Genomic DNA, 21,788 nt, shown 5'->3' on the forward strand with positions numbered 1-21,788 from the left:
TATTTTAAATATTAAACTCTAATTTTTAATTTGTGAAATTTTTAGCTTAGAAGTAAGCTGATATATTTACTTCTTCCTTTGCATCTTAATCATTACATACGGTTTGTTCCGAAATAAATATGGGATAGATTTTAAACATATTAATTTAATTTATTTTACATTATTCGCTCTACTTGTTGCTGCTATCAGCACACAACTGAATTAAGATTTGAATTCCTTTTCTTTTTATTTTTTTCACAGCTATGCGGTAATAATTAAATCGAAAACTAAATCAAGAAAGGGGTTAACAATCTAATCTGAAGAAAACATATTACAATTGAAACAAAAAACAGTTAAAAAAACTGCATGATAAAATTAATATAAAAAGCTGTTGAGATTTCTTGTTCTTTATCAAGGAGCAGCCGAAGGGTTTTCAGCATATCTTCGTTTCTGAATTATATCTATATGAATGCGAATTCCTGAAATAATTCAAAAGAAATAATTAAAGGGAAATGCTAAATAAATATTAACTTAATTAAAATTATTAAAATCCTTGATAAGCAAATTAAAGTAAAAATTTTGAAACCTTTTTTAATTTTAATTAATCATCAAAATATGATCTGATCCGATGTGACATCAAAACAAAAATTACTGCAAAAATAAACGCTAAAAAAGAATCTTCGCTTAAGAAACCACCAGAATAGGTATTGGGAATAACCAGAATAACTGTAAGCCATATATACATATGTTAGATGGCATATATTGTTGAACTGGATCTCGTGCACAAGTAATATTCTGACTTTCTACCGTATGAACTTTTGCACTTTATTAAAAGACGCTGGGAGAGTAGGCAGATGGGTATTATCCCTACATAATTATGATTTCACCATTATACATATTATTATTATTATTATTATTATTTACGTGTTATGCCCTAAAGCACTACACGGAGGGAAGGGATGTCTTCGTGGAGGACTTTCTAAGGGAAACGGTCTCGTACTAACGCGTTACACATGGGAAAACCACGAAAACGGCCGTACAGACTGCCCGTTCGCAGGATTCGAACCTCGAACCGAACTACCAGTGTTCAGGAGCTTTAACCCTCGGCCACTGGTGGCCCCCATTATACATATTCCAGAGGACAGTAATGCGCCTGCTGACATGCAATCACATAATGTAAAAGTTGCTGAAATAACACAGAGAAATGCGTAAGGGAGTTGTTTGGTACCTGTACAGTACAAATAATACAGGAAGTAGATATTAAATGCATAACATTTTAAATTAGCTTGTGACAAACCTGATATTAATTAATATCAATAACATAATAATGTTTAAGAAGAATAATCATTTATATTGTAACCTACATTCTTCTGCAACAATATATCTTGTTATATTAAGAAATTATGCTTATTAGTGAATACTTTTTATTGAAATATTTTCTCGTGCCCGCTATGGGTTCAAAAAAACACCGATAAGAATGAAGTAAAACTTGATTTATATAAAAGCACCCAAAAATGTTCCGAATGATTGCAAATTACAATTAATTAATTATTTCTTAATTATTATATCAGTCATTTAATTGCAGTTATTAAATTCGATCAATAATCGCAATTAAATTACCGATACAATAACCGTAGTTAAATTACTGCAGTAACCTAGATTCGAATCTTGGTAATAGCACTATATTCAATTGTGTCGTTAATTTAAATAAGAAAGAAAGCATATGCGCCACACAACATACTCAAACAAAAACTGTATAAATTTTCTCTGTTTTATTTTTACAGCTATTAACTTCAAAATCCGTAAAAAACAACAGGACAACCTATAATATAGTGATATGGCTCAGTACAAAACCCAAGAACATGTAACTGCAAAAACAGAGATAACAAAATAATACAGGAAGTAGATATTAAATGCATAACATTTTAAATTAGCTTGTGACAAACCTGATATTAATTCATATCAAACAGAGATAACAAAATAATACAGGAAGTAGATATTAAAGCTATTTGAACAATTATAAATTTGATTCATATACTATTTTTAGAATAGAATGGTATAGATACAATAAAAAAGCTATTAAAAATAATAATGAAACATTATTAAAACAAAAAAAAACTTACATTTATAAAAGTGATCAAATATTCAATAAAAAGAAATATCCAAAAATACAGGGGTGGAACTCCTTTGATTATCGAGAATAATTTTTTAGAATAAACTGCATCTATACCTCGCATAAAAATCTCTTTCTTTGTTTTTCAAACAATTTTAGTCACAAGATTATAGCTTGAAATGTTGTTATTAATATGTTTTTGTTGTCAATAATATTTTGAAATTTTTAGAAACATTACATTGATGCTGGAATATAACTGTTTTGTAGACATAACGGATTCATTTGAAATTTCAAACTAAAGATTATTTTAGCATCAAAGCTCAATATCACTCCCGTATAGAAATTGAACACAGTTGTAAGAATTCTCGTTTTTAAAGTATTATTTACAATTTTATAACTGTATATGAAATCCAAATTTAATGTTTATAACAACTCTCAACTGTAGTTATAAACATTAGGTTTATGCAACTCTGTAGTAATTAATAGAGAGAGAACATCCAACCTAATGCCTAAAATACAGAGTTATCTCAACATGTTGAAGAGTGATATGACTACGATGTAGATATTCCCTCAATATCTACATCGTAGTCACAAAAACATTTTCTCGATATATAAACCCCTAATGGCCTACACGCTCAACCAATCGAAATGAAATTTCGGACATAGTTATTTGAAGATATGCCTTCGAAATTGCGATCATTTAAAATAATAGAGCTCTCAGGGTTACGGTTACTGCGAAAACATTTCGAAATTTTCGGAGTTTTTTCTCTGCGCAAACTGATCAGCGCTCTTAGAAGTCCTAATCGGTATTGGAACAATACAGGTGTGAGGAAACATTTGCAAAGAAAAGCATTGTACCCGTTGAAAACTTGTAGATCCAATAAAAAAAATTTCCCTCCTTTTTGTGATGTCATTGATCTAACTATGGTCTTCTCATATGTTTTACACCGGCAATTTTCGTCATATATATATGGGTTCAGAGGTGTTTATGGTTTTCCATTGAGCTGATCATCTTGAACAAGAAAGAAACGTGAATGTAGCCATTCGAAAATTTCGAAATATTTTGTCTGTAACCGTAACCGTGACAGCTGTATTGTTTTAAATCATCACAATCTCGATTATTTGAGCCGATAAGCCGCTAGGAGTAAACTCCTACACCGAACTTTTTTTTTTTTTTTTATCCCACCCCGTACTTAACTCTTAACACTAAACCGAATACAAATTGCATTAAAAAAGCACTTTATAAGTCACTCCTGGTGGTTTACGATTGAAAGTAACAGCATATCAAAACGACTAATGTTCTTATTCAAGCTAAACATCTGGTCGGTCTACATTGCAGCTAAAATTTTAATGGCACATTAACCAATAGCACTGCTACTGATCTACTTTAATTCTTCTATAAATGTTGCCGGAATAAGTGTGCTTTCGTTTCGAAAGTCCACAATTAAGCGTAAATTATGCCATATGCCTGTAAATTTTTAGAACTATCTGGTTTGCATGAATATTGTGACATGAATCAAGTATGAGAAGACAGGGCGTAATTTAACTGTCCGTAAAACTTAAGAACAATTATCACAAATGTATAGAAAATTTTAATTTTTCGGCATGCGTTCAGGCTTTTTCGTTTAATTACATTCATTACAGGCAGACGCCAGTTTTTATGGTTATCATAATTCTTTAAACGCACTATGAAGTAAGAACATATCGCTTTTCTCATATCACAAAAATTTTCAAATTTTCGCTGACAACGATATTCAAACTTTTTATGGGAAGGAAAACAGTTTCTTATATAAAACAAAATAAAACGTATTTGGCATTGAATTTTCTGATTTACCACTGAAAAATATTCATAGACATAATTCATGAATACTTTAAGAGACTTTTAATTTCTGTTGTAAAATTCGTGAGTAACCTTTCTGAATGCGTAACAGGCAAGAAATGCAAACCTTTTATTTTTAATACATATTAAGCAACTTTTTGCTCTTTACTAATTTTAATTTTAGATACACATTTTGATCTCTTTAAGGCAATTAAACGTTTACATTGTAATGACTGGAAGCGGATTCTCATTTCCATTTTCGAAACCTGTCGTATAATAATATTTTTCAATTAATTATTATGATATTTATATAATAGCATTTTCGACTCTCGTGTACTTTTGAATTTGCATACAGTTCTACGAAAGTAATTTAAGTACTGTCAACTGTCATATGGTTACTGATTAACAATCTAAGATTTTAAAATAATAGTTTGACAGTTTTCCGAAGAGGAATCATTTCATATTTTAATTAACTTGTTTTTAATTAGAGTCACAAATTTCCACTCTCGGAAATGGTCTCTGCTTTGAGATTTCCTGATTTGCTTTTTTGCTCTGTTGATTTTGAAAGTAATTACTTCCTTCTGATTAAAATCGTTTTTACTTTTAAACTCCCTAGCAAGCTGCTGCATATTATTTGTTGAATATGAAACAGAGGAATTATTACATTTAGGTGTTTTACTTACATTTTTCTCCTCGGGTTTGCTAACCCAAAAAATTTATTTCTTCTCAGTAGGTTCACATTTTAAAATCATTGAAAATAAATAAGGTATTATACACATGAAATACACTTTTATGAACAGAGGCAGAGCACTGCAAATTGACTTTCAGTTTTGTTTAAAGAATAATAAAGTTAACATTAAAATTACAATAATTTTCAAATAAATTAATTTTAAGAGACATTTTTTTTATTTCAAGAACGGCCGAAGTATGTCTTCCAAAAATTTAGAATGCAGCTCTGATGCATTCAAACCTCATTATTAGGTCACTCCGCTTTATTTATGTTAGATTTTTTAATCCTGAGTGGTTTCTATTTTATTTCCATTGGTCCAGTTTCATTGATTCTTAAGTCAGTTTTGAAATGCTGACTCTGGATATCATCAAGATGCATTTTACGTTCGCAGTCAGAATAAGTTATTGCACTTCCAGAAGGAAAGCGCGATATTTTTCTTCCAAAAGCTTTCTCCGAATCCTAACTACTTCCCTCACAAACCATTAAATTAGTTAGCAACACCGACAAGTCAAGAAAGTAAGCAAATGGGAGCTACCCATTTCCCTAGGGAGTAAGTACATGTGTTTTCAAATTTCTGTAACAGCTCCAATTGTAGCCTACTGTTTGGACCCCATGTAAAGGAAGTAATTGTTTTCAGACTTTACTAGATTATTGGTTGATTTCCTGAACGGAAGTTAGCAAGTTGTTTTACGCAAAGGAAGCTTTACGACGAACAAATTTCCGAGGAAATTCCTCAAGAAATACGTCTTAAAATGTGGACACCACATGATTTTTTTGTACAACCTAATAAATTACACACAATTTTTCTTGCACTTCATTTAAACTTATTTCCTCGAATTATTCTAATTTAAAATTCCTTACTCGGACTTTATTTTGCAGTCTTTGGTCGTAGTCATATACTTCCAACCACAGAAGTCATTTAAATGTCAAATTATTCATGCTTTGGCAATGTCAAATTTAAAAAATAATTAATTTTGGTCAAATAAAGAAATCTAACATTTAATGCGGTCTCCCTGTTCCTATACAGAAACATATACTATTTAAGGAAATTTTACATTCGTTAGGAAAAAATAAAAGTACAAGAAGTTTGACTCCCGTACGACAAAAATTGACCGGATATTTAATTTCATTCGCTCAAAATTTGGTGACCCTAGGTACCACCATTTTCCCTCAATGAACTTTATTTTGAAAGAGGAAATTATACTGCGTTTTGCCGAGTGGCAACACACTCACTCTATCATTGAGTTTTGTGATTAAATTTGAAACGTAAATATCTTGTGCCTTGCAGAATGGCAAGACAGTGCTTTCAAATCGCTGAGCATTTAAGCAAAGCTCATTAAATTCGAACAAAATATGAAATAAGTAAAAAAAACTCGAAACTGGAAATTCAGGTTTCGAGGTGCATATGTCCGACTGGGGGACTACGTATATTCAAAATTCGCTGGTTGCTGTGGCCTCGTTATTCCACAAAGCGAAGAATATAACTACATACATACAAACGTCATTACTTGCATGTATACAGATTTTTCATTATTTAATAATAGAGATTATCAAAGGAATAAACTGATTCTGTTATTGACATACATCGAAGTGCAAGCTGCTGATGAGAGAATTAGCATGGAAGACCGAATGGCAACACACTATTTCTGCTTGCCCTATTTCAATACTCTGTACTTCTACATGCTCTTTCTTAAATATTCAACTGTTCCCTCCCCTCCTCGCCATTCTACACAGCATTAACAGTCATACAAAAGTTGTTAGGCATCATTAGAATTCCACGAACGTACTGTAAGTGGCGAATGTATTCAGCTAGCAGTTGGAAGATCCGCGGTTTGAATAGCGGCGAGTGCACAATTGTAAGTTTCAAAACGGCAGGGTTGAAGATGTCCAATCCTAAACTCAGATTCTTGCTTGTTGTTTGAAACTCATTTCATTTGCATATTCTGGTAGAGAAGACGAAAGAGCAGAAGCTTAGGTAAGATTTAACCGAAACAATAAATTAAGTAATATAACAATAAATTATTTAATTAACACTAATAAAATTTATTGAGAACTAAAATTCAGAACTTCCAGAAATATAAAAAACAGATCTTAAATTTAATTTAGAGTAGTTACATTAATTTAAATGGATATTGTGTTACACAAAGCTGCTCGAAAGCTTTTAGAATCCATTAAGATTCCGGAAATCTGTTTCAAATCATCATCGCTGAGGTACCATCATCACAAACCTAATACTGAGAGTAACTCCTCATGGTATCCTTCTTGCTTATTGACAAGAGATTAGAAGCATCAATCTCAATAGGAGGAAAAAAGGCGCTGTTATGTTACGCAGCGACGGTGCATGAAGAAAGAGTTTATTGATGTAGAATGTGTATCCACTTGAAGCTGTTTCAGAGAATAATGTGATTTTCTTTCTTCTAGTAATACGAAATCGCTTGTAATAAGATTCTTGATCACGGATTTCCAAGCTTTTTTTTTTGCATCGACTTCTTTTAAAACCCTTTCAAGGGCGCATAGCTAAAATACTATTTTCTGTGATAATGTACATTATAAACATAATGTTTTCAACACTCTTAAACATTATTTGGCCATAAAAAAAATTTCTCATTAGGGTTTTTTTATCTAGGGAGTGGCTAGAGCTTACAGCCACTGCTCACTTAAGCTTACGTGTTAGGACAAAATTAATTCAACTTATTATGACAACTTTTTATGAGAAATTAATCTTTATGAAAATAACAATTTTAATAATAATTAAATACAAAATGTTTGAGGAATAAAGTAATAATAATAAAATAATAGCAGTAAAATAATTGTACAATATCGTTGTTGTATTTATTAAAAGATTTTTAAGAAAAAAGTTTGAAATATAGTTAATAAACATTTAGAGCAGAAATTATGGTATGTGGTATAAAGTTTATTAACTATTTAGTATGAAATTTTTCGAAACAAGTAGGACCACTTGACTGAAGGCAGAGTGGGACATTGCAGGACTTGTACAGCTATCGAAAACGACGAACTATCGAAACTGTACTACAATGAGCACATCTTCTGTATATGCCCCTTCCGTTTTTACAGGAATATGTTTTGCTTCTTCTGTTGGAATGTATGCCTTTTTACGGGAACTGATTATGAACCTAGACTCTGTTTCTTCTTCTTCTTATTATTATTATTATTATTATTATTATTATTATTATTTCGGAACTCATAATTTGCAGTCCTCGGATCACTTCTCGTCGGAAATCTTTCACAGTTTTAAATTCACTGCATTTATCCGTATGCATGTTGTAAATTATGAATGCATTTACAAATGAAACATCTATAAAGTGAAAAAAAATCTTTGTCACCATTTGTAACTTTAGAGAAAGTACACTAAATTTTGTCTCTCTAAAAAACATGAACATTCTGGCCGAACAGAAAAACTATACTGAGTCAAATCAAGCCCACTCGTGTAGAGGCAGTGCGGCGTTTTCAAGGTCATTATTATTGCCCTAAAAGGGCGGTGGACAGACCCTGTATCCACATCCAAAAGCTTTCCAAAAACCTAATGAAAATGAATTGATTTTGCTTCTGAATTAGTTTAATTTATTTAAATGATAGAAAAATATATATTAAAACTGTCAAAATAATTTGCAGAAGTTAGAAATATTATTTAAAATAAGGAAATTGCAATTTGCAGTACTTATGCAATGGATGTACAACATCTGCACTCCATCAGAGATCGTAATTCGATAATAATGTATAATGCTGCCATCTGTAATGATTTTTGAACATTTAAGCTTCAATCAATGCAAGTGGCTAACAAAGCTAGACTCTGCGCACTTAGAGAAAAAATTATTTTTAGGTGGCTTGACTTTGTAGCCACTGCCCGCGAAAAGGTTAAAAGAGTGATTTTTTCCATTAGGTCCCTTACACTTTTCACTGTATTATAGGGGATACAGCATAATCATAATACAAATGATTGCATATAAATGAATTTATAATATATCTTTTTATCAAAAAAAAAGCAATAAGACTAAGAATATGAGTAAAAGTTTCAAGAAAATTAGTTTTATGTTATTAGAAGCTTCTTTCTATTAGATAATAATGTCGTTCACTAAAAGCTTTTTATTTTGACATATTTGTCTAGGATAATTTTTAAATTTCAAAATTCGGCGTATCCATGTGTTTTGTGTATAAAACTGGTGCTTGAACACTCTCTCTGAATGCATTCATCTTATATCAAAACTGAACATATCAGAGTTCAGTGATTTAGAAGCCATGCTGGCACATTCGCGGGTATTTTAATAATTTTATACATCTTTTCTTTTAATTGTTCATGTTATTATATTTAATGGACGATTATAACTTCTTTATATACGTATCTATATCATGCTTCAACATTTTTGTTTTAAGAAAATTGATAAGGATAAAATTTGTAGAGACATAGGTTATTTCGAAGCAGGAGACATAAAAAATGCGCAATGTCCTCGCCGGGACTCGAACCACGGAAATCTCGAATACGCGCCGAGTGTGCTGACCATTACACCACGATGCAAGATGCTAAGAAGGCGGGAGGAATACCTTATATACTCTCCTTTTTAAAGGCGACTGAGAAAGCAGAAGATATTATAAATGACAATGCCCTTGCCGGAACTCGAACCATGGACCTCTCGATACGTCCTGAGTGCCCTGACCACGAAGGCACACTCACGAAGGCATGCTAATACATCACGGAGGCATGCTAAAAAGGCAGGAGAAATACCTTATAGTTTTACATTCTGCTGAAAATTAGATAACCAAGGCTACTCGATGATTCGGACTTGATTTACAAAAATAAAAAGAAACTCATTAATCATTTCTCAACGTATAAAAATGCAGCATGTCAAAAGTGTCTAGACTGCCAAAAATAAATTTTTGTTTAGTATTTGTTTTTTTATTTTAGAAAGCATTTCAGGAAACTAAAATAGTTCGAGCTTGTCAGGACGTAAATATTACGCAAAGTATAACGTAAGAGTATTTTTCCCTCAATTTATTTGATAATTAGCCAGTTAATAAAAATAAATTATTAAAAGAATAATTATAAATATTAGAAAGTGCAAAAATGCAAATTGGAGCAGAGGACAAAATTTTTAATTAAAATAATTTTCTAAAAACGCCTAAAAATAATTAAAATTCTTCATTTTCCTATTTGAGAAAAATCTACCTAACATTAAACGTCTAGAAATATAGTACGTGTAGATGTAATGTACATAAAAGTCATCAAATATTTTTAAATAAATTTTCAGCTTATATCTCTGTTATTTAATTATGAAAAATCTGTATGTGTGTATGTATGTTCTTCGCATTGCGAAAAAATGGGGGCAACTAGGTGCAGCAAACTTTGAACACGCGTAGTCCTTCACCCGAGTATGTGCCCCTGGAAGCCAAATTTTGAATTTCGAATTTGTTTTTTATTTATTTCACATTTGGTACGAATTTAATGAATTCTTGATTAACAAACTCGGAGATTAACCGTTTTAGTATAGCAAGTTTAAAAATGTCAAAACTCCAAATTTCAGATTTCAGATCTTTCAAGGAGCATGCAAACATCTAATTTTTATTTGGAAGTTCTGAATTCGAAATTCTCAGAGATTTCGATAACATTTTCTTCTAATGAAAAATAATTTATTGCTAATCAGTTAGTTTAAGAAAATTTTTAAAATATAAATAACTTTATAAATATTTATTCTATAATTTTCAGACATCCGTTAATTGCTAGAAATGTTTCCTGGGAATTTCGGAATCAAATATCCAGAAAGGTCGTGAATGATGATATTTGTTTACGATATAACGAAAACTCAAATATCCATTTTACAAACACAGTTTTAAAAAATGCAAATGTTGTACTCGCTGAGTCGTAAAACATATTATAACAGGCAATCTATTAAATACATTATTTTGAAAAGAACTTGTAATTAATACTATGATATATTTTGTTAAATTTAGTTTAATATAAAAATATATTTGCAGATAAAAATGTAATATTAAGTGCTATATTTTCTAACCTGAGAGAAATTAAGTTTGTTTTTCAATTTATTTCTACGTTTTCATTCGTTTTATTAATTGAAACACAGTTCAAAAACAGTTTTTTTAACTTTAGGTAAGCATTGAACGTATGCATATGCATAAGGAATAACCTATAATGATTAGCCAATAAATATACTGTATATAAACTAAATGTTGGAAAAACAAGTATTTATTTTCTATAGGCTTACTCTTCTTTATTTAACTTCACGGCGCATATAAATAAAAGTTTTTTTTTTTTTTTGTATTAATTAAAGTAGAAAAAGTTTATGGGCCAAAAAAAAAATTATTTCTCAACTTGTTTAAATTGAAATAAAATCAGTTAAATAAAAAATGTAATATTCTTTTGGTTTTGATACTGTAAATAAGCGTTGTTGCGTATTGCGGACTCATACAGATTTTCTTAATAAATACGCTGCTAAGTAATTGACACCTTATTGAAATAAATAATATTTCATACAGCAATACTGTTTTAAATAGTTCAGAAAGCAAAAAACAACTGAGGCAAATTCTCCTTCAATACACTCGGAATACTGTAGATCTCCAATATCAGTACATAACAAAATCTAAGGCAGTAATGATCGAACAGGATCTCAGTATAGTCGCACCTCTATGAACTCGTAATTGAACTGATCGACTTATGGCTTCAGTGTAGTCTATAGTTACTGGATCACACAGGCACTTCTGGAAAGAAACCGGAAATATTAAATCTAAGGCATTAAACATGTGCTCTCCAGAAACTCCCAAAATGTCGCCAGATTAGCAACAAATCACCAGATGCAGCTGCATTTCTGGTCGCCAAGGTTGGTGGGTTTTTAATGATAAATCTGGTTTTATTTGAAGTAACTTTGCAATTCAAACATTGATCAGTTCAAAATTAAAAGGTCTACAACATAATATAAGAAATAAACAATTGCAAGCCCAACAATATGTAGCCACAAATTCAGTTAAACTAGAGGTTCTCAACCATGAAGGAATTCCCCTTCTAGGGGGAATTTCATAATTTCAGGGGATGCGGTCAGCCTAACTCCACCTGCTTCCTGCTGTGCTGTTAAAAATTATATAATTCTAAATAATTGTACATGTACTTTTCGAGCTTTGGAAAGGAGGGGTGACGTTCTAGCAATCGTTAAAGGGGTGCATGGTGCAAAAACGGTTGAGAACCACCGAGTTAAACAAAAGTAAACAATAAAATTATTACATAAAATTCACAAATGAATAAATAAATGAAGTAATAAAAAAATCCAAAATACTTATGAAATATATATAAACATAATTTTTTTAATTACAACTGCATTTCCTATTTAGAGAAAAGATCGTACTATTATTGAGATTTATCGAATATCCGGATGGTTTACTGTCCCATTTAACACTCCAAATAGCAAAGCCGTTTATATACGCTCAACAATATTTGTGAAGATACTGTTAAGTACGGAAACATTCACCTTGAAATGTGCCTAGACAATTAAGGTAGTGGTTACATATATATATATATATATATATATCAGTAATGACATAAAGTAATAAATTTAGAAGACATAATTTTTCACAAAAACCAAAAATTGAAATTCATAAGTAATAAATTTCAAATAATCCTGCGAAAAAGAATTTAATAAATGTTAAAACCAAAATACTTCGAAGAAGAAATACCTCAAAAAATCAATGAAATTTAAAGAGAAAAGAACATAATAGAAGAGGAATTCAATCAACTTCAGGAGAAGGAACAATGAAATCAATTGAAATCTCTCTTACATAAAAATCCTTGCTTTTCTGAATCCAAAATTAGCCGATGAATCATTTCAATGTATTTATCGGTTCTTAGTTACCAATTTAAATAATTTTGAATCAATCTTACTAAACACCATTTTTAGTCTTGCTTCTTACTTGAGAAAAAGATGAAACACTTTCTCATTTATTAATTACTGTTAAATGATGGGAATTAGTTCGTTCCCCTTGATAAGTCAATTTATTTCCGGATGAATGGCGATAAATACTCAGTTTGTTGCTTGCAATTTCGCTTTTAATTATTCCATTTTAATAATCAAATTTTAAGTATACTAATGAGTAAATTCATTTCAATAGAATTCTAACTTAACTACCTAATTATCAAAGGAGGTAATATATTCAATAATTTAACTAAGAAATAAATTATATATATATATATTAGAAGTACAAAATATATATATATATATATAGAAGTCAAGCTACAAAAGCGTCATTTTGGAACTATAATCAAGTGTGTGTGTGTGTGTTATTATGGCAAAGCCTCGAGGGCTATCTGCCTAAAGGGAGGGATGCCTTTCGTGGAGGACTTTCTAAGGGAAACTGGCTCGTATACACGTTACACATGGGGAAAACCACGAAAACGCCCATGCAGCCAGCCCGTTCGCGGGATTCGAACCTCGGACCGAACTACCAGTGTTCAGCGACTTTACCGCTCGGCCGCTGGTGGGCCTGAACTATAATCAAGAAATTACTGTTTATTCGTTACCTTTTTCGGAAGTTTATGGCAGGGGAGAGGGGCAATCCCTTAGCCGCTTGAGTTAATCTTGATATTTGCTGTTGTTTACTTTAGATACTTAAACTTGGAAACTTCATAAATTACGTCTGAACATAAAAGTGAGAGATAAAATTAAGGATCGTATAATCACCATTCATTTGCCAAATCTGATTACCAAACCCATTAACTGAACTTTATGAACTATCCTGTCGGACGCAACATGATTTTCTATAGATTTTAAACTGCAATTTACACTTCATGACCAGAACTTTACAACTCGATTTTATTTTAGTATAACAGATAGTTGAAATATCCAAAGCATTTTAGTAGAATAGCATTTTAGCTAATGTTAACTAAGACATAGAACAGTATAAATGAATTCGTCAGGTGCTTTGCAGTTCGACAGGGTAAGATAAATGAGGAATTTGTATATCACGGTTCTTTCTGAATTCATGGGATTTGACCACAAGTGCTAAACCAGCTTCCGTCGTCAAACGACTCGTTCCTTTTTGCCTTGACATTTCTCACTGGATGCCAACAAATAATTAAACATCTTACTCGTATATCTGATGTGAAATGAGTAGCTAGCAAGTACGCACTTAATTTCTAGATAACAGCGATGTGTCCAAGAGGTTACACGCACTAGAGTGTTGCCTGCATTTTGATTAGAAATTTTCTCTCGCATGACTGTAGTAAATTTCTAAATTTTTAACTTACTTCACGAAGGCCTCCTGATATTAGCAGATATGCCTTGATAAATATGAACTTGAAGAGAACTTGAAATATTTTAATTTAAGCAGGTTAAACTACCGCACACAGGACCAGAGCAAAACGTTATTGTGAAATTATTCTCATTGCTATGTATAAAATTTCATATTCTCTTACATTAGCTACAAATGATTAATATGATGAAAAATGTAACTTGATAGAATAAAAGTGTATTTTCACTCCGCAGTATTGGTGTTATTTATTTCTGTGTTGTGTGTTAAAATTATTATATTGGTAACAGATATTTCCAGAGCAAAGTTATTAAACTATTAAACCAGCATTTTTCAAACTATGGTCCTCGAAGCCTGCCCTTGAAGTTCTTCAATATTTAAAAAAGTTTTTTTTTTCAATAAATAGAATAAATAAGAAATAAAATTCAAATTAACTGTGTACATCGATCTATAGCTGAAAAATACACATGACAATCCTGTATCACGTTTTCTTGCAGGTCTAATGTTTTATGAGATTTATTACCGGTTACCCTACCTATGGACTTCCTGCTGTAATCTTAGCAACAAAGATTTAAAGCACTATGACAGCGGTGCCTCTCGCCTTCATTTCCTTCACATCTGACGCTGCTGGACTCGTTACCAGTTAAAACAGAATATAATGAACTATTCAACTGTACAAAGTACTGAAAGCAACTCAAGGGATATACCGATCTTAGACTTAAACTAAATAGCATGCATCCAAACACAGAACAGCTGTGCAAGAATCGAGATGCTCATCCGTGTTATTAATGTGAATATTAAAATTTATGTAATTTTCAGTTAATAAGATAAGGATTATCTAAACTCTAATATCCTTGAATTAAAAGCGGACACAAATTTTCTTCTGTTAACTTTGTAATATCCTAACTAAAGCGGAGTTTCTTGTAAGCTAGAATACTGACCAAATGTGTAGCAACTATTTGCTGAGTTCTTGTAACGTAAGTAGCAAGTCTAAGAAGTGTTAATTTGCCTTTATTCCAACTCAAAATAAATTAGCAGATGACTGCTCTCGGGCGTACAAGAAGCCTCTACTTGCGCTTTAATTCAACAAATATAAAACTAATAGAAAGTATAAAACTAATCTAATGCTAAATAAAACTAACCAGCCGAAGTTGCACAGAATCAGCTAAAAGAATTGGCCCTTATTTATAGATCACCGGCGTATAGTAGCAGGTACGTAGAAGTACGGCCGTGGAACAATGAGCTTAGACTAGAGCAACAACGCGGCCGAAAGATAGAACACACTCTCCTATTGAAGTGATGTAGATTTCAGATTAAATACTCGTTTCTACCCCATTTTCATAAATCGTAATCCTGAAAACTCATTTTGGTAGGGAAATGTAGGTGTGAAATTAAGATATATAGGAAAGGCTTATCCCAAAATAAAAAGAATTATCAGAAAATTAAAATAAAACCCTACAATTTGATTACTTAATATTGACGTAAAATTAAATTAGTTTTAATTAATTATAGTTTGATAATATAAGTGTATTTTTAAATTAGGTAGAAACAATAAGGTGGTCCGAAGAACATTTTAATTCATAAAAGTAGCCTCGCTTGAAAAAAGATTGAGAAATGCTCAAAAAAGTTTGAGAATGAAAATTTGAGAACAAAGTTTGAGAATGTTGGGAGTTTCATAGTTTCAAGGGGAATTAGGACAGCCTTTTTTCAGCTATTAAGTATTTATTTTTAGTTTATGAATATAAAAAACTGCTTTTACTCAAATTTTGATACTGATAGAGGATTTCTACTTTTTTTGTTATTTACTTTATAAGACACCTTAAAAAAATCTTCTAAATCTAGAAAAATACATATGTTTAATTTTCAAGTGTGTGAGAGGAGGGAGGGGCCGAGAATGTTCCAAAAAGGCTTTGGAAAGTTCCATAGCAGGCAGAATGTTTACAAGATTTTGCAACAACGAGGAAAAAATGCTTACTAACCTTAATCTAAATACAGAACTTAATTATTTTACATACAGTATATTAATTTGTAAGTAAATATACTATACTGCGAATATAATCTCTAGTAATATAAGATATTATACACTATTCAAGCAAAATTAGACTGATTATGTTCTAATATCATATATAGAACAAATTAGTTATCAATCTGTCAAGAATAGGCTCATTTCCTTGCACATATTTTCATGGTTCAATTATTAGCAAGCTCCCCTGACAAATAAAAAAAATCGATTTGGTCGACTGGGTCTCATACATCTCCCCAGTCGTGCTTTAAGTGATTGAGAATGTAAGGAATTTTCGTATTTTCCCATGTCTCACTGTGTATAAATGGTTAACTTATCTAGCTAGAGAATCCGTGGTTCAAATCAACACACAGGTAATTTTTCATGTGTTCTAGTCCGAAACATCTGATAGGCTTTGCACACAGTAATATTACTACCAAACTAGAAAAAAAACTAGTATTCAAATAGCATTTTATATTTGAAACTCATTTAATAATTAACCGATGAGGTCAAAAAAATGGCCGCAATCGTCATTTTTCAGCTTACCATTTTTTCTTAGAAGTGATGTAAAGCAGAGCTCCCCAATCCTTTTCTTGCGTCGACCTCATCAAAGAAATGGTTTCCTTTATCACGCTTCTTACTTTTTTTGTCTAATGTACAGCATGCAATATGCCACAATAAAAACGCTTTATTAAATTTAAGCTTTATCGTTATTGTTATTATTATTATTATTAGTTTTACAAATACAAGCAAGTTTTGGAAACAAAATCATATATTCTAATGCACAAAAGTTCGAGTTTAACTAATGTGACAGCTTGATGTATTGAAGCGGTTATTTAATATTTTGCATAAAATTGCTTAATTTCGTTCTTAAATCACCTCACTGAAGGTATCTTCAATGAGATTTGGGTTGAACATACTTTTTCAAAAATTTCTTCTTAATTCATAATAAGATACAATATATCCTCATTCAAACTGAGTTATATTTTCAGTATCTTGAAAGAAAGCATTAAAATCTTCTTTTAAATTTCGCAAGTGGCTTTTATAAATGCAGTAATGTGAAAATTAATGTGAACACAGTTGAGTTTTAGGTATTATTATTTAAAACTTGAAATTATTACGATGTGTTACATTTACTATGAAATGTTACCACCTCTGGCTTTTATGACTTATTTAACACGTTTTGGCATCGATTTTATGCGGTTTTGGCACATAACCTTTACTTCATCGTGAAATCGTATTTGGATTGAAAAAAAGAAATCATCATTTCTTTACTTGTGCAGTTATTTTTCCGCATTCTTTCCTTAAGAACAGCCCACAGTTTTTTGATTGGATTGAGGTCAGGGGAATTCCCTGTCCAATCTAAAATCTTAACATTATTTTCTTTAATAATTTTTTTCACTTTTTCTGAAGAATGGCAGGGAGCAAGGTTTTGTTGGAAAATGCCGTGTCCCGTTGGCCAGAATTTTTTCAGCTTCGGATTTTTTTTTTTTTTTTTTTTTTTAAATCACTTCAATATATTTGTCCGAATTCATCATTCCATCAGTCAGCAGTAGTGATCTTGACCCCTGAACAGAAAAGCATTCTCAAAACGTTTTCTTAATGGAGTATTTTATACACTGGTCGATATGTTTAGGAGATAGTTTCTCGCTGTGTTATTTCCTCACGTAGCGAGACCTCTAAAATTGCACAGCGAAATGGTTTTCTCTGAAAATAAGTTGTTTTTCACTCCATTATTTTTTCATATTTTCTTATGGTGCCTTTTTAATCATTAGCTTAATTAGAAGTTGTTTTTATGCGAATGGAGAGCCTTACGACCAGCTTCTAGTAGTCTATGACTAACAGCGGAAAAGTGAGCATGAATACTTGACTCTGCTAAATCTGTCTGGAGGTCAAAACTTGTCAACCTAAGAGTTCATTAGGATTTTCTTAGTAAAATAAAGTTGTCCCAGGTACTAGTTTTTTGCTTTCTGCCACACTTTCCTTTCCGATGGGGTGATAAACTTTCTCGATAAAGCCGAGAAAGTTTATCACCCCCATCGGAAAGTAATTATACAGTGAAATAATTTTGTTAGCAGCACCTAAACTAACATAACTCACTTTAACAATTTCCCTTTGTGTCACAGAAGAGTATTCACATAATCTCAAAATCTTACTTCTTTTCTTTGGAGTGAAGCGCACCATTAAAAATCTGTAATATAGCTTTTTTAACATATATTACAGATGTAATAGAAAAATAGAATTTGTCTCAAGAAAACAACATTAAATCATCTAAAAGTAATATAATGCAAAACAGTAAACAAGTGAGCATATTCATAGTTAAATATCAGCTACAAATCAGACCTGTCAAACTCAGAAAATCAAATTATATAAAAATCCGCTGTTGTTCAAAGTAATTTGCTATACATGTAAGTATACCGTCTAAGAACTTTTTTCTTTGGAAGTTTGTATATGTCTGTGTATGTCTGTGTTTCCTTGTGTTCCTGCGTTTTACGTTTTTATGTTGCCCTTGTTGCATAAAACAATTTGTATATTTAAAAAATATTAAGGACATTTTAAGAAACATATTAAATTATTTTGGAGTATTTTTTCTCTTATATTTATTTTATATGGTTTCTTCCTTATCACATTATAGAATTCTATATCAATATACAATTAATTAGTATTTTTATTAGATTTTTTTTGGGGGGAGTAATCAGTGAGATCTTGTGCAAATACATATTCAGCTGTCGACCCCAATCTACTTCCTCATCATCACTGAGCCTTTTCAAAATTTCATCGACCCTCAGGGAATCAATACCAAGTGCGTTGGGAACCTCTGAGCTAAAGCTTCAATTGCATAACACATAAAGAATAAATATAACTCTGTGGCTCAGAACTGTGTGGAAACACAACGTATGTACAAGTACAGGTATACCAGCCTAACACTGCAGGTCATCAGATGTTGTTCCTGCTCCTTATTCATTTAACTAACATATAGAATATAATATGTGAAATAGAGTACGGTAACATAATATTACAGTGAAAGTTTGAAGAATGTATTTTAAAGAACGCAAACTTAATGGTAATATACTTTTATATACAGTAAAGTTCTAAGATTTATTTATGATAATTAACCAGCTATCTTATATGTCGAACCTGTACTGTAACTTCTCTCTTTCCGTGTTCCTGCCAGAAGGCAATTTAGCTCGCGTGTATTTAACTGAGGGTTTGAGATTGTTTAGTCAGAGCGTGTTCTGCCTGCTGAACGCCACGTTACTAATTGTTATATTAAGTTAAGCATTCTTGTTTACAGTGTTCCTGTATTCTTGCCGAGAGTGCTGTCACACCGGTAGGCATAAGAGCAAACTTTCTCGTTTAAATATCTCTGCGTAACATTTGGCTAATAAATACTTAGATTTAGTTTTAATTTTAAAATGTTGCTTTTGAGTTCCCGCTATAAATGATGGCTGGTTTGTAAGCACCCGGTATGCCTTCTGATCAGCTTACTTAGTTTCAAACAAAAGGGTCTTTTAAACCCTTCTTAAGTTTTAGTTCGTTTTAAATGTAGCGATAAGTCGCGTACACATCTATTGTAGTATTTGCCACAAATTACATTTAATTGAAGGCATATACACTGAAGTGACAAAAGTCATGGCATAGCAATATGAAAATATACAGATGGCAGTAGTATCGCGTAGAAAATGTATAAATGCGAAGTGCTTCGGCAGGGCTTTCATTTGTGTTCAAGTTATTCATGTGAAGAGGCTTTGACGTGATTATGGCCGCAGGACGAGAATTAACAGACTTTGAACGCGGAATGGTAGTTGGAGCTAGATGCATGGGTCATTCCATTTCGGATATCGTTAGGGAATTCAACATTCCGAGATCCACAGTGTCAAGAGTGTGCAGAGAGTATCTAATTTCAGGCATAACATCCCATCATGGACAGTGCAGTGGCCGACCACCTGCACTTAATGACCGAGACCAGCGACGTCTGCGTAGAGTTGTCAATGTTCATAGACAAGCAACACTGCGTCAAATAACCGCAGAAATCAATGTGGGACGTACGAGGGACGTGCCCGATAGGACAGTGCGGCGAAATTTGTCTTCTTTGGACTATGCCAGCAAAAGACCGACTCGAGTGCCTTTACTGACCTGCAGCGACTCTCGTGGGCTCGTGAGCATATCGGTTGGTCCCTAAACGAATGGAAAACCGTGGCTTGGTCAGATGAGTCACGATTTCAGTTGGTAAGAGCTGACGGTAGGGTTCGAGTGTGGCGCAGACCCCACGAAGCCATGGACCCAAGTTGTCAACAAGGCACTATTCAAGCTGGTGGTGGTTCCATAATGGTCTGGGCTGTTTTTACATGGCATGGACTCGGTCCTCTGGTGCAACTGAACCGATCATTGACTGGAAATGGATACCTTCAGCTACTTGGAGATCACTTACAGCCATTCATGGACTTCCCGTACTCAAACAACGATGGTATTTTTATGGATGACAATGCGCCATGTCACCAGGCCACAATTGTTCGCGATTGGTTAGAAGAACATTCTGTGCAATTCCAGCGAATGATCTGGCCACCTAGATCGCCCGACATGAATCCCATCGAACATTTATGGGACATCATCGAGAGGTCAGTTCGTGCCCAAAACCCTGCACCGTCAACACTTTCACAATTATGGACGTCTATAGAAGCAGCATGGCTCAATATTCCTGCAGGGGACTTCCAACGACTTGTTGAGTCCATGCCATGTCGAGTTGCTGCACTTCGCAGGGCAAAAGGAGGACCTACAAAATATTAGGAGGTATCCCATGACTTTTGTCACTTCAGTGTATGATACTGTTTCTACAAGTAGCGCCCAAACCCGAAAAATAGCTGACTATGCCCCAAGGAAGTTCAGCTTTTAGTCTGCCCCCAAGACTTCAAATCCCACCGGCACCAGTCAGTTCCATTGAGAGATTTGGTTTCATTGGAGATACCATGCAGGACGCTATGAAAAAGCAATGGCTGTTTATGAGAAAAGTTCAGTAATTAATTTTCTTGAACATCTAAATACGCATTTTTCAGTATATCCAGCAACAGAAGTGCAGAAAGTCACAACTGCAATCGCCGCGTTAAGAGAATAGGCATTAAAATTGGTACAAATGCATTGGCAAATTTGCGTTGGATGATTCAAAAAGTCATACCTACAAATTCGGAATATTTAAAAATGCTATCGCCATTGTAAAAACCGAGCCAAAGTAAGAAGCAGAACTTTTTGACAAATGGCAGTTGAAGGTCGAAGAACTGAATGAGTTCATATTACGGAAAATATAAATCTTTAATTTGTTGCACGGCAAAAGAGAACCTGACGAGGGGGTATAACAAGTTATGTTGCTGCCTCAAATACAAGATTTTTTTTAATTAAAAAAATAAATGACAACGAAGAATCTGTTTGAATACGGGGTGAAGTTTTAAAGCAGGCTGGTTGCTGAAAGTACCAATATGACATCATACGGCCAGCGACCGAATGGACAAATTTTTAAACTTGCACCACAGCGAAGACCGCAGTTTGGCCATAATAAGCATTTTTGTAATAGGTAAAAAGATTCAACCGCCAGTGGCGGCCACCAAAATGAAGGAAAACGAGAAAGCTCTGGCATCGAAATAAGCAAAATTTAAACTAATCAGAGGTACTCTGAATGTAAGACAGCACAGTAACCGCGGAGACAAGAAAATAAATTCGATTAAATACAGTACTTGTCAAAAATTCGGCTCTGCCTGTCATACAGGTATTGCTGAATAATGTTCTGCAGATGCATTGTTAAACAAAGTGCTCAATGCAATTTGTTTCGAAAATACTTTAGAAGATAATGAGTGTTTACCGGAACAAAAGTTACTGACCCTCAAGGCAAGCA

Source organism: Stegodyphus dumicola, chromosome 1, assembly GCF_044657685.1.
Source record: "Stegodyphus dumicola isolate Sdum_Otavi_A_Nest chromosome 1, ASM4465768v1".
In the NCBI taxonomy this organism is placed as follows: Eukaryota; Metazoa; Arthropoda; class Arachnida; order Araneae; family Eresidae; genus Stegodyphus; species Stegodyphus dumicola.